The following is a 15,288-nucleotide window of genomic DNA, read 5'->3' as shown; positions in this document are numbered from 1 at the left end:
CCTCTCCCCAGGGATGTAAGTGTGTGCAATGAAGTGTCCTGTTAATTTGTTATTTTAAATATGCATGTTGCTATGTCTTTATTAGTGAAGACATCGTCAGGGAAATGGGTCTTAAATTTGTACCAGAAAATAAGCAGATCTGTGATGCATTTTTTCCTCACCCCTGATGTAAAATTATAATATTGCGCATAAAAGTAACACAGAGATTTCAATTTATGAGAGTGATTTAATATCACCTGTTAATTTATGGATTCTGTCAGTGTTTGTTGTTGTTGTTGTTGTTTTACTACTTTTGTTTTTACAGAAATGGATGTCTGCTTACAAGTGAATTATCCTGAATCCAATGTTTTTGAGATCTTATGTTATCCTAAGCACATATATATATGGTACTATCTGATAACATTTTAAACCTTAAAAGGATTAGGACTGCAAATATAAAGCATACCTTTGTTACAAAGCAATGGACACAGTTTAACAACAGTTTAAATTTTGATCTTATTTTTCGTCATCTCTGGTGTCTGATGTGGTTCCCTGAATAACTTGTCTTTGCTTTCCATATTAATTTTCTGTTCAGTTTATTTCTGGTCAGGTTGGCCTGCACAAAAGCTAGATGTTATGAGCCACTAACTTTTAAAAATGTAAAAAGTTCGTTTTGTTTTTATTGGGTTGTTTCAGACTGAAGTGTTTGAAGCAGCTGGGAGGCTAATCATTAGCTTTCTGAGAAATACTAATTAATGAAAAACATAGCGGTCTGGAATGCTTTTAGAAAAAGAGGCTCATTCCTTGTCAGATTTCTGTATCCACTTTTTGCTTTGTTATCCAAAGAGAGCTTTGTAAATGGAAAAGATTGAAAGAAAATGTTCGATAATAGAAAATGAGAATATTAAAAATATGAACTCTGGCTCTTTTAAGCTCAGAGGCTAAACTATAGTCAGACTTAGTGGGGCCAAGATCTCATTCTGAAGGTTTCTATTAATGTTTTTCAAGCCATACAATACAAATATAAAGAAATACTATTATCAAAGATATACAAGTGGAGCATGATAATAACTATAATGTATTTTATGAAATTGAGAAAGTTTTTGTTCTTTTCGCACTGTCACCAGATTTCCCATATGGGACTGATTTTCTCTGTCACACTCAACTTTTTGAAGCAACAATGATTGTGAAATGCTGCACATCAGATTTCAGTACTGCCACTTACATCCTTTCTCCTTCACTCTTCATTGCCTGGTCTAATGTAATTTTTCATCTTGTTCTTCTTGTTCTGTTTTTGTTTAAAATATCCCACAAAGTACAAAAATATCTATTGCCTTTAATTAGGGTTATCGAGGCTTTCAAAGTTTAGGAAGTTGATTTTGCATTTTATGTTTCATTTCCCAGCCCTCTGACCCACCGTTGATATAACAAGGACAGCTAAGATTACAAGGAGAAGACCTGAATACAGGTGTCTATTTGCCCTGAAAATCAATTCCAGTATTTACCAAGGTAGGCTGACAAGATGTCATGAATTAAGCTGCTGTAAGTTTGAGTGACCATATCATCAGGTAGAGTGATAAAAGATTAAACTGTTCTGTCAGAAATAAATCAAGATAGAAGACGACCTTAAAATTGGAGAAGAATTTTCAAAATTAAAAAGAAAAATCAGTTCCTGATGTTAAGCTGAAAGGCTGTCAAAACATCAAGAGCATGCTTGAACTACTCTCTCTCCTATATCAGGCATTTAGTGAGGAGACCAGAATCAAAGGTCTATTTCGTGCCTTAGGCTCTCTTCAGTGTATGCCTAGGATTCAGCCGCTTCTTCTGAATCCTCTCATGCTCTGTAGGGGTAGAAAATGGTAGGAGAAGAGTCTTTCACTTGCAAGAAAGTACCACAGACACCTGGGCTACCCCCAAAAAATCATGCGTGCTGGACCCTCAACCTTTGAGCTAGTTACTTCATCATTTAACCAACATGAATTTTGTGATGGCACAAAGTACTGAGCACAAGTTACTGAAGATGTCATTGCTTCCTACTGAGCATTATTATAGGGGTAATTTCTTATGTAGTTAATTATGCCTAATGTCAAATTAGAATTTGGCAGTGCTGATTATAATTGGTTGTGTTTTGCTGCACATGGAAATTTTTAATGTTGTGTTGTTTAAATCATATTTCTGGAGAGGCAGTTAAGAAGGATTCTTCATAGTGAAGAACTGACAGCTCTAATTGTGTAATGGATTAATTGAAGCAGGTTAGGCAATTAAAGAATTCTATTTATAGCTAGAGCACATTTCTCACTCTTCTTACTGTTTTACTTATTTGTTTCCTTAAGTAAAAGAGAAAGAAATAACACAGCCTATGTTCTCACAGTCTTTAGCAGAAACAATAAATGTTTTGCATAAAGGTTGGTTCAGTGGGCAGCGCTGAGAATGGATTAGACATAGGTCAGAATCTGGGTTTGATGTCCAAGTCAGGGCCATGGCTCAGGTTCTGATTTATGAGAGTCAAAGGTCTTGGCAACCTTCTTGAGGAGATTTCACATCAAAAATGGAGTGCCATCCTTTTTGCTCATCTTCTGGGCCAGCTCTCATCTTAAGCAATGTGGGTAAGCTGCTTCTTTATGAAAGTTTTACCATTCATCTCAGTCTCAGGAAAGTGACTGATTGTGTTCCATAAAGATTTGGCAGTAGCTGAACCTCATTGGAAGAGGTGACACTACATTGTTTGCTTAGGATCACAAAACAATGAATGTGGTTTATGATTCAGGAATTGGAGTCTGAATAATGTGGAGGAATTTCACAGAATCACAGAATCACAGAATTTCTAGGTTGGAAGAGACCTCCAAGATCACCAAGTCCAACCTCTGACCTAACACTAACAAGTCCTCCACTAAACCATATCACTAAGCTCTACATCTAAACATCTTTTAAATACCTCCAGGGATGCTGACTCAACCACTTCCCTGGGCAGCCCGTTCCAATGCCTAACAACCCTTTCAGTAAAGAAGTTCTTCCTAACATCCAACCTAAACCTCCCCTGGTGCAACTGTAGCCCACCCCCCTCGTCCTGTCACCAGGCACATGGGAGAACAGACCAACCCCCACCTCACTACAGCCTCCTTTAAGGTACCTGTAGAGAGGTACCCTGAGCCTCCTCTTCTCCAGGCTGAACAAGCCCAGCTCCTTCAACCCTCCTCGTAGGACTTGTTCTCCAGACCTCTCACTAGCTTCATTGCCTGGACTCACTCGAGCGCCTTGATGTCCTTCTTGTAGCGAGGGGCCCAAAACTGAACACAGTACTCGAGGTGCAGCCTCACCAGAGCCGAGTACAAGGGGACGATCACCTCCCTAGCCCTGCTGGTCACACTGTTTCTTATACAAGCCAGGATGCTGTTGGCCTTCTTGGCTACCTGAGCACACTGCTGGCTCATATTCAGCTGACTATCAACCATCACTCCCAGGTCATTCTCTGCCAGGCAGCTTTTTAACCACTCATCTCCCAGCCTGTAGTGCTGCTTGGGGTTGTTGTGCCCCAGGTGCAGGACCCGGCACTTGGCCTTGTTGAACTTCATAGAGTTGGCCTCAGCCCATAGGTCCAGCCTATTCAGATCCTCCTTCAGAGCCTTCCTACCCTTGAACAGATCGACACAGTGAGGGTGCACTCGATCCCCTCATCCAGATCACTGATAAAGATATCAAAGAGAACTGGCCCTAGTACTGAGCCCTGGGGGACTCCACTAGTGACCAGCCTCCAACTGGATTTAAATCCATTCACCACAACTCTTTGGGCCCGGCTATCCAGCCAGTTTTTAACCCAACAAAGTGTACGCCAGTCCAAGCCATGAGCAGCCAGTTTCTTGAGGAGAACATTGTGGGAAATGGTGTCAAAAGCCTTGCTGAAGTCAAGGTAGAGCACATCCACAGCCTTTCCCTCATCCACCAAGCGCGTCACTTTGTCATAGAAGGAGATCAGGTTCGTCAAGCAGGACCTGCTTTTCATAAACTCATGCTGACTGGGCCAGATTGCCTGGTTGCCCTGCAAGTGCTGTGTGATGACACTCAAGATAATCTGCTCCATGAGCTTCCCTGGCACTGAGGTCAAACTGACAGGCCTATAGTTCCCCAGGTCTACCTTCCGGCCCTTCTTGCAGATGGGCGTCACTTTTGCTAGCTGCCAGTCGACCAGGACCTCCCCCAATAGCCAGGACTGACAATAAATGATGGAAAGCAGCTTGGCCAGCTCCTCCACCTGTTCTCTCAGTACCCTCAGGTGGATCCCATCCGGCCCCATTGACTTGCGTACATCCAAGTGCCGTAGCAGGTCACCAACCATTTCCTCATGGATAGTGGAGGCCACATTCTGCTCCCCATCCCCTTCCACCAGCTCTGGGTGCTGGGTATCCAGAGAGCAACTGGTTTTGCTGCTAAAGACTGAGGCAAAGAAGGCATTGAGCACCTCCGCCTTTTCCTCATCTCTTGTAACTAAGTTTCCCCCCGCATCCAGTAAAGGATGGAGATTCTCCTTAGTCTTCCGTTTTGTGTTGATGTATTTGTAAAAAGATTTTTTGTTATCTTTAATGGCAGTAGCCAGATTGAGCTCCAGATGAGCTTTGGCCGTTCTAATTTAGTCCCTGCACAGCCTCGCAACATCCTCACAGTCCTCCTCAGTAGCTCGCCCTTTTTTCCAAAGATTCTAAACCCTCTTTTTTTCTCCTAAGCTCAAGCTGCAACTCACTGTTGAGCCAGGCTGGTCTTCTTCCACGCCGACCCATCTTTGGGCACATGGGGACGGACCACTTCTTTGCCATTAAGATTTCCTTCTTGAAGACTCCCCAGCCTTCCAGGACTCCTCTGCCCTTCAGAACTGCCTCCCAAGGGACTTGGCCAACCAGTGTCCTGAGCAGCTCAAAGTCAGCCCTACAGAAGTCCAATATAGCAGTTTTACTGGTCCCCTTCCTGGCCTTGCCAAGAATAGAGAACTCTACCATTTTGTGGTCACTCTGCCCAAGACAGCTTCTGACCACCACATCTCCCACCAGTCCTTCTCTGTTTGTGAACAGCAGGTCTAGTGGGGCACCTCCCCGGGTAGGCTCACTAACTAGCTGCATCAGGAAGCTATCTTCCATGTTCTCCAGAAATCTCCTATATTGCTTTCTCTGGGGTGTGTTGTGTTTCCAGGATATGTCTGGGAAGTTGAAGTCCCCCATGAGAACAATCGTCGATGATTTTGCAATTTCTGTCAGCTGCCTGTAGAACTCCTCATCCATTTCCTCATCCTGGTTCGGCGGTCTATAACAGACCCTGACCAGGATGCTAGCCTTGTTGGCCTTCCCGCCGATCCTAACCCACAGGGACTCAACCTTATCATTCCCAGCCTCGAGTTCCACAACATCAAAAGATTCTCTAATATAGAGAGCCACACCACCACCCCTTCTGTGCTGCCTGTCCCTTCTGAAGAGCTTATAGCCAGGCATTGCAGCACTCCAGTCATGAAAGTGGTCACACCACATCTCCGTGATGACAACCAAGTCGTAGCCTGCCTGCTGCACAATGGCTTCCAGCTCCTCCTGTTTGTTACCCATGCTGTGTGCATTGGTGTAGATGCACTTCAGCTGGGCCATTACCTTATCCCCCGGCCTTGCTATTGTTCCCCCTGGCACAGCTCCTACAATCCTTGCTTCAGCCCCATCCCCCTTCCTACCTAGTTTAAAGCCCTCTCAATGAGCCCTGCCAGCTCCTGGCCCAGGATCCTTTTTCCCCTAAAAGATAGGGACCCATCTCTGGCCATCAGGCTGGGTGCCGAGTAAAGGGCCCCATGGTCAAAAAAAACCAAATTTCTGTGCTGGCACCAGCCTCTGAGCCACGTGTTTATCAGGTGGGCTTTCCGTGTCCTCTCTGTACCCCTCCCTGACACCGTAGGGATAGACAAAAACACCATCTGTACTCCCGCTCCCTCCACTAATCGTCCCATTAGAAACATTTGTAGACCTCGGTGTTTTCATTTAAAGGTAAAAATGAATTTCCTATTATGGCAGTAAATTTTTGTGCATTTTATTTCATAGTGTAATTAAAGTTATTTTCATCTTGGAAGACTTTTAAAGTCTTTTTTTTTAAAAAAAAAAACATTAAATATTAGGTACAGTAAGCATTACATTCAATCACCAGTAGTCCAAGTAAGACCTGTTTTTACCTTCTTGTTATTTCAAAAATGACATAAAAACAATTCCTTCTACTCCTCTGAAAACTACACTTCTGTTATTATTATAGTAGCATTAAAGGATTAATCAAGCACAGGGCCCCAGAGGTGCTTTATGTCCCAAATATCTGGCAAGTTATTTCCTCACTGTAGTCTCCCATTTTGACAGAACTTCATGAAGCAGGCTTGACTTTTGGTTTTAGACCTTCATTTATCAAGTGGGTCTGGTTTCTAGCCTGTGTAGCCCTGTGTGTGTCAACAATTGCTACATCAGCTGGGTTTCTGAGCTGTGTTGCTGAGTTGCCACAGGGTCATTAATGTTTAACCCAAAGTAATACTTTGGTCTTCTGGATATATATATATATGTATATATATATGTTTGCTTTGCAGAGAAGTTACTTACTTTTATAGGTTTCCACTCCAAAGAAATATGCATAAAGTAGATAGAAGTACTGTTATTTTTGTGAGAAGCCCAGCTAACTTGCAACCATGATAAAAGAGCCAAAGGTTCTTTTAAAAGAGCTTGGGAAGTTATCAGTGTGCACAAGAGAGCACCGTTGACCTGTGTTCCAGGTGGGCTTCCCAGGGAAGCAGCCTTGTGCTCCCAAGATGCTGTACCTCACTTTTGGAGAGAGCCTACCTTGGTCCTCCCACTCTCTGCATGGCTGAAACAGTTGAGTTATTACAGGAGGACTTTCTTTCCATGCTTTCTATCACATCTCTGTTAAGACAGGCTAATTTGCTACTGGCTGCACGCCCTCAGCACTGGATGTCCAGATAATGGGAAGCATGTGAATGAGCTCTAGAAATAGGAAGTCATCACCTTGAGTATAGCTGGTAAGGTTTCTGAGACTAGATCAACTCTGGTGGTCCCTTCCAACCTATATAATTTTACAAAGGGAAATTGGTGGTACCTCTGAAGCACACCCCTCTCCCCCCCAGAAAAATCCAAATAGGAAACTCAAATGTTCCTAGAATTGCTCTAATTACTACTACACCAAGTTTGTTTCATAAAAGTCAGCAATCATTAAAATGCCATAGCAAGGGAGGTCCTTAAAGAGGGATTTACCAACATAGAGAGGCCTTCAAAAATATCAGCCACCTGCTGTCCAGTTCTGTACTCACACATTACAGTGAATCTTGCTGATTATGAGCTATGCATCTTTTTGAGATTTTGGAGCCATTGTTAACCATTTATTAAGAGACAGAATTGAAGCACCTTTTCTTTTCTACGCAGGAATGATGACATCAACTGAACAAAATAAAATTGATTAAGGGCTTACAACTTTTAGCAATTTATTTCAAAGACGAGCCAACAGTTTGTCATACTGCTGTGTATGCAGTGATAGAGTTGCTTGTATGCAGTAATTGAGTGCTACAATAAATGCTTATGATCACACTGATTTTTGTTTTTGTTTTTGAGCCAGAAAAATACATTATAAATGCCAATGTGTGGAGATGACTTCCATTGCATATGCCATATTGTGCTTTTCCACCTGCAGATGAATTTTTAGTGCTGGAATTCCTCCCATGCCTTTTCAAGCCAACCATGTCATGAAAATGGCTGCCAAGGATCTATCTAGATCTTGGCATGATTCCTTGGCTGGGTGGGAAGGAAGAGGTTGGCCTGCAGAGTAACTGAATAGAGTTGAAATAATTTTTAACCTAGAAATATGATTTCTGTGCTTATGAAGAAAAACTTTTATTTTGATGTTCCTACAAGAAATCAACCTATTATTTTGGTTTTAGCTATATCATATGCAGCAAACTCAGATTATACCTAAAAATATCGACCAGGGGTTGCATATGATGCTCTGGAATCAGTGTTACCATGGTCACAGTTCAATGTGCCATCCACCAATAACCATAGTGTTTCCTTGAGATAAGGTCAAGATTCAAATTCCCTGGCCTCTTCTACAAGAATTTCCTAAATGTTATAAGTTCCCACACAAAATAGCTTGAATTGAGTTTTATTCTCATCATGAACATTCATTTCAACAGTTTCTGCTGTTTTTAAACTATTTGTACATCATAATTGCTGAATATGTTTTATTTGACATCAGAACTGTCTTTACTTATGGTAATTTCAAAGAATTACCCCAAACAAACCTGATTTGAACTGTTACTACTACATCATACCTTTCCCGGGGGAAAGTCAGGACAAATTGTTCAGTCAGTCAGAGGTGTTTAGAAGGGTTTGATGGTTCATTGCTCATCAGGCAGCACATTTTGTCCAACTATTGGAGTCATCTCAGAAGAGGTAAACTTAGAATCATAGAATCTCAGAATCATTTAGGTTCAAAAAGACCTTTAAGATCAGCACCTCGAGTACTGTGTTCAGTTTTGGGCCCCTCACTACAAGAAGGACATCAAGGTGCTCAAGCAAGTCCAGAGAAGGGCGACGAAGCTGGTAAGGGGCCTGGAAAAAAAGTCTTGAGAGGTGTGGCTGAGGGAGCTGGGCTTATTCAGCCTGGAGAAGAGGAGGCTCAGAGGTGACCTTATCTCACTCTATGGATACCTTAAAGGAGGCTGTAGTGAGGTGGGTATTGGTCATGTACCTGGTGACAGGACAAGGAGTGGGCTAAAGTTGCTCCTGGGAGGTTTAGGTTGGATATTAGGAAGAACTTCTTTACTGAAAGGGTTGTTAGGCATTGGAATGAGCTGCCCAGGGAAGTGGTTGAGTCAGCATCCCTGGAGGTCTTTAAAAGACATTTAGATGTATAGCTTATAGAATCATAGAATCATAGAATCCCCCGAGTTGGAAGGGACCCATCAAGTCCAACTCCTGGCACCGCACAGGTCTACCCAAAAGTTTAGACCATGTGACTAAGTGCACTGTCCAATTGCTTTTTAAATTCAGACAGGCTTGGTGAAGTGACTATTTCACTGGTAAGCCTGTTCCAGTGTGCAACCACCCTCCCAGCAAAGAAACTCTTCCTGATGTCCAGCCTAAACTTCCCCTGCCTCAGCTTAACACCATTCCCACAGGTCCTATCACTGGTGCTTATAGAGAATAGGTCTCCTGCCTCTCCAGTCCCCCTCACGAGGAAGTTGGAGACCACCATGAGGTATCCCCTCAGCCTCCTCTTCCCCAGGCTGAACAGGCCCAATGACCTCAGCCGCTCCTCCTATGTCTTCCCCTCTAGGCCCTTCACCATCCTCATCGCTCTCCTCTGGACACTCTCCAACAGTTTAATGTCCTTTTTGTGGTGCCCAGAACTGTACACAGTACTTGAGGTGAGGCTGCACCAGTGCAGAGTAGAGCAGGACAATCACCTCCCTCGACTGACTAGCAATGCCGTGCTTGATGCATACCAGGATACAGTTGGCCCTCCTGGCTGCCTGGGCACACTGCTGGCTCATATTCAACTTGCTGTCAACCACAACCCTCAGATCCCTCTCTGCAGTGCTGCTCTCCACCGTCTTGTCACCCAGTCTGTACATATAGCCAGGGTTGAACTGTCTCAGCTGCAGGACCCGGCATTTGCTTTTGTTAAACTTCATGTGGTTGGTGATTGCCCAGCTCTCCAATCTGTCCAGATCTCTCTGCAAGGCCTTTCCACTCTCATCCATGTCCACAACTCCTCCAAGTTTGGTGTCATTGGCAAATTTGCTCAAAACATCTTCTAGTCCTACATCGAAATTATTTATAAAGACATTCAAGAGCACTGGCCCTAAAATGGAGCCTTGAGGGACCCCACTAGTGACCATCCATCAGCCAGATGTGGCCCCATTTACCACAACCCTTTGAGCCCTGCCCATGAGCCAATTGCTCACCCATCGGATGATGTTTTTGTTTAGTTGTATGCTGGACATTTTGTCCAGTAGGATCCTATGGGAAACCGTGTCAAAAGCCTTGCTGAAGTCCATCAGCTGGTTTCCCTTGATCGACTAGATGGGTGATCTTATCATAAAAGGATATTAAATTTGTTAGGCAGGACCTACCCCTCATGAACCCATGTTGACTGGGACCAATGACCACATTGTCCTCCAGGTGCACTTCCGTAACTTCAAGGATCATTTTCTCCATAATTTTACCAGGCATTGATGTGAGACTGACAGGCCTGTAATTGCTAGGGTCTTCTTTCTGACCCTTCTTGAAAACTGGCACAACATTAGCCAGCTTCCAGTCTACTGGGACCTCTCCAGATTCCCAAGATCTTTGAAAAATAATAGCGAGAGGCCCCACGATGATGGCAGCCAGCTCTTCCAGCACCCTGGGATGAATCCCATCCGGACCCACGGACTTGTAGGGATCCAGGTAGAGCAGTAAATCCCGCACATGTTCAGGGTCGGTTGGGAGTTTGTCATTCCCACCATCATGGTCCTCCAGCTCAGGGCACCCTGGGTCCCAAAGCCCATCATCAGTGTTGAAGACAGAGGTGAAGAAGGCATTAAATATCTCTGCTTTGCCTATGTCATTGTCTGTGAGGAGACCTTCCCCATCAAGTAGCGGACCGATGTTTTCTTTGGTTCTCCTTTTTCTGTTTACATATCTAAAAAAAAAATTTATTGTCTCCCACAGACATGGCCAGCTTCAACTCTAGTTGAGCTTTGGCCACACAAATTTCTTCCCTACAAACACAAACAACATTCCTGTATTCCTTCCTTGTCGCCTGACTCTCCTTCCAGCAGCCGTACACTTTCTTTTTCCGTCTAGCTTCAGTAGAAGATCCCTGGTCAGCCAGGCCGGACTTCTGCCCCACCTGCCTGACTTCCAATATTTTGGAATTGACTGATCTTGTGCATTTAGGAGGCAGTGCTTAAAGACTGACCAGCACTGATGGACGCCAATGCCTTCAAAAGCAGTTTCCCAGGGGAACTTGCTGACTAGTTCCCTGAGCAGCCTGAAGTCTGCTTTCCCCATATCCAGGGCTGAAGTTTTGGTGGCAGTTTTCCTTCTGTCACCATAAATTCTAAACTCAGCCACTTCATGATCACTATGACTGAGACAGCCACCAATTGCCACGTCTCCTACAAGACCCTCTCTGTTCTCCAGCAACAGATCTAGGAGGGCACTTTTCCTAGTTGGCTCCCTTAGCACCTGCACCAAGAAGTTATCATCGAGGTGCTTCATGAACCTCCTGAACTTGCTCGTGTCAGCCGTGTGGTGATCCCAGTTGATGTCTGGCAAGTTGAAGTCCTCCATAAGGACAAGGGGCTTTGATCACGAGGGATCTCTTAGTTCTGCAAAGAATAATTCATCAGTGTTGTCATCCTAGCCAGGTGGTCTGTAATACACTCCCACTATGACATCCCCTTTATTTGTTCATCCCTTAATCCTTACCCAGAGGTTTTCAACTTTGCCATTGCCAACCTGAAGTTCCACACAGTCCAGCCCCTGCTTCACGTACATTGCTACCCCACCAACTCGACTACCCTACCTGTCCCTCCTGAAGAGCCTGTAACCATCTATTGCAGCACACCAGCCACAGAACTCATCCCACCAGGTTTCACTTATGCCTATGATGTCATAGCTGTGGGACTGGGACAAGACTTCTAGCTCATCCATTTTATTCCTCATACTACGTGCATTTGTGTAGAAGCACTTGAAATGCACCTCTGTACACACAGCACCTTGTGGAGCCAACTGAAGGATCTCACTGGCACACAGTCCCTCTGATTCTAGTGCACCATCCCTTAGCTCCTCACTGGCATGCCTGATTTTATCCCCTTCCCCCTTCAACTCTAGTTTAAAGCCCTCTCTATCAGCCCTGCCAACTCATGAGCAAAAATCCTTATCCCTTTCTGAGAGAGGCGTATCCCATCTGGTGACAGCAAGCCTGGTGTCATGTAGACTTTCCTGTGATTGAAAAACCCTAAATTCTGCCACTTGCACCAGTCCCAAAGCCACTTCTTAATGTGATGAGCCCGTTTGTCAGCATCAATCCCCCCTATCAGAAGAACAGAGGCAAACATAGCTTGTGCCCCTGATCCTTTAAGTAGTCGCCCCAAAGCCCTAAAGTCCCTTTTGATCACTCTCAGACTTCTTGTTGCTACCTCATCATTACCAGCCTGAAAGACCAGTAGTGGGTAGTAGTCAGTGGGCTGTACCAGGCACTTGACTTTCTTAGCGAAGTCTCTCACCCGAGCCCCAGGGAGGCAACAAACTTCTCTGTGGGTTGGGTCCGGTCGGCGTATTGGGCCCTCTGTCCTTTTCAAAAGGGAGTCCCCCATGACAATAACCCTTCTTTCTTTCTTGACAGTCGATGTAGCAATGTGGGGGGTAGGTTGCCTTGCCTTAGGCACCCTCTCCAATTGGGATGGGCTTTCGTCTACTTCATTGTTCTGACTGTTGTGTTCTAGAACCTCATACCTGTTACATAAGGGTAGATGGGAAGGTGAAGTGGGCAGCGACAGGGCTCACCTACCACCCTGAACAGGAACCTGCCTCCATTCCCCCCCTTGGCTTAGGTCTCCTCCTACTGCCTGGCGGGATGAGGGAACTTTTGTCTTCTGTATGACAGGAAACACTTGTGGTGTGGCAGGCTCATGAGTCTGTCTCAGAGAGGGTAGAGTACACCTCCACTAGTCAATTTCCCTCTCTTACTCCCTGATGCTCCTGAGCCTGCTCACCTCCTCCCGAAGCTCTGCTAACTGGCTGAGCAGCTCTTCAACCTGGGCACACCTCCCACAGGCATACCCCACTGCTGCTGTTGGATACTAACAGGAGACTTGGGCACAACCTGCAGTCCAAGACCTGGACGGCAATGTGTTTCCCTGAGTCCTCTGACTGAGTAGCCACATCGGTGACTGTGGCTGGAGAGGCCGCAAGAGATACTGAGGCCATGTTTTTCTGCCTGGATGATACCATGGCCAGGCTCTTTTCAAGCAGGTTACAAGTATGGATGGGAAAGACCGCTGCAAAAGATCAGTGAGAGGCCCTCCCTGCTTGCCCTGCCTGCACGAACTGCAACGCAAAATGCCACATAATGCCCTTTTTGCCCGTCCTGGTTGCTTGTGCTTCCCAGGGGAGGCTTTTGAACAGCTGGGGAGGGGGCTCTGCTGGCTCCACCTACACCTCATCAGCCTCCCTCGTGAGGGCTGCCAGGCCCTGGTGGCTCCCTCGGCTGCTTTGAGTGGCCTTGATGCCAAAAAAAAAACCCTGCCTGTCTTGATCCTCCACTGCACTGCAGAAAGAGTCTGCCCTGGAGCCAATCCCCTCAGCAAGGTCTTTAAAAGATGTCTAGATATATAGCTTAGTTACATGATTTAGTGGAGGACTTGTTAGTGTTAGGTCAGAGGTTGGACTTGGTGATCTTGGAGGTCTCTTCCAACCTAGAAATTCTGTGATTCTGTGAAGTGCAACCACCCACCTAGCACTACAAGTACAGTGCTAAACCATGCCCCTAAGTGCCACATCCAGACACTTATAAAACACCTTCAGGAATGGCAACTCCACCAACTCTCTGGGCAGCCTCTTCCAATGCCTATCCACCCTTTCTGTGAAGAATTTCTTCCTGACATCCAATCTAAACCTCCCTTGGTACAATTTCAGGGCATTGCCTTGTGTCCAGCTGGGGACCGGTCAAGCCAAAAAACCAATTCTCTATCCTGCTCTGTCTGAAAATTGTGATACAGGTATAAGGTATAATTGTGATAAGCTGTGAATTAATCTCTATCATTTTATTACATTTGTATTTGCAGAGCAAGAAAACTCATAATAGCAAAAATATTTCAAGCCGGATCAAAACTATGTTTCTTTAACCCTTGATTTCCAAACATCAATACATATAAAGATCACAGCAGAAGGGAGAGCACATTGATGGATGATTTTCTGTAAGGGTAAGCAATTTCATATATGCACAAAGGGAGATCATAGGACAAGTGGTCATTTGTAATGCTCTGTTGGTATGCACAGCACTGTTTTCTCTTGATGCAGAAAAAGCGCATGAACTATTTTGTTCTTTTCTCTCTTTACTGTTATTGCAGCAACTTGGGAGATGCAGGAGGGCATCTTTTTTTTTTTTTTTCCCATCTCATGTTAGTAATATTCCAAAGGTCACTTTACTCATTATTGACTACTTCAGTTTGTGTCGTGTTTCTCAAGCACAATAGGGAAAGAGAGAGAATACGCAACAAGCAGAGTTATGATGAAAAACCGTTGTATTAATTCAGTTATTTAGTATCTTCAGTAGGTTTTACAGAGGATGGGGTCAACAGAAGGAGAAATGTTTATGTATATAAACAGTTCTGGAAGAAGAAAGAGGAAATTATCAGGGGAGTCAGAACCTGGGTGACAAGAAAGTGTAAAAAGCATGTAACGTGAAACCAAGGTGACAACCCTTTTATTTTTTGCTGCTGAGCTAACAAAATTAAAAAAAAATAAAAAATCACAGAATCACACAGAATCACAGAATTTGTAGGTTGGAAGAGACCTCAAGATCATTGAGTCCAACCTCTGACCTAACGCTAGCAGTCCCCACTAAACCATATCCCTAAGCTCTACATCTAAATGTCTTTTGAAGACTTCCAGGGATGGTGACTCCACCACTTCCCTGGGCAGCCTGTTCCAATGCCTAACAACCCTTTCAGTAAAGAAGTTCTTCCTAACATTATGCTGGTTTTCTAGGATCCAATGAATCCAAATAGCTATATTGACACATTGCTGCTTTGCTGGGACTCATGACTTCCAAAAGGGATAGACATAGTGGGATCACAGCTGCAAATGATTGTTGTGTGGCTGTTCCCTGATGGGGGCACAATGCTTCTGCTCACAGCTGCTGAAAACTCTTTACAGGTGTTTGAAGTCATCTAGAAACCTTCCAGGGATTCTCCTTTCAGCTTCTTTGCTGGTATACCTTTGTTTGCCAGACTTACCTCAGCCCCTAGATTCAGGCTGCTATTAAAGATTAGGGGAGGGAGAATATGAGAACTGGAATACATTTGTGGTCTAGGGTAATAACAAGAGGATTTTGTTGTTTCTGAAATTTCCCTGCCTATTGTCACTAGCCCTGTACTGAGTCTTACTATGTGTTAAACTCTGTTCCTAGCATGAACTGAACTTCTTCCAGTGAACTTAGCTTTGTAAATTAGTTTTGATACAGAATATTATAAGTACAAGCATTCTATAAACAGTTAATGCAAAATGGTCTCTTTTTTTTTCCTGACAT

The 15,288-nt window shown here is 44.3% G+C and overlaps 1 long non-coding RNA gene across 1 annotated transcript in view; it reads left to right on the top strand.

The window, feature by feature from the left end:
* Positions 1–15,288, top strand: part of LOC311430366 — a 33,084-nt gene that overhangs the window by 7,551 nt on the left and 10,245 nt on the right. The window contains exons 2-3 of the long non-coding RNA XR_014688739.1: positions 1,384–1,488; positions 13,823–13,960. This is a non-coding gene — a long non-coding RNA (uncharacterized lncRNA). The remainder of the gene's footprint in view (positions 1–1,383; positions 1,489–13,822; positions 13,961–15,288) is intronic.

This window comes from Aythya ferina (assembly GCF_964211825.1).
Source record: "Aythya ferina genome assembly, chromosome: 1".
In the NCBI taxonomy this organism is placed as follows: Eukaryota; Metazoa; Chordata; class Aves; order Anseriformes; family Anatidae; genus Aythya; species Aythya ferina.
The sequence above is the reverse complement of the archived record's forward strand: the minus strand, read 5'-3'. Positions and strand labels throughout refer to the sequence as shown.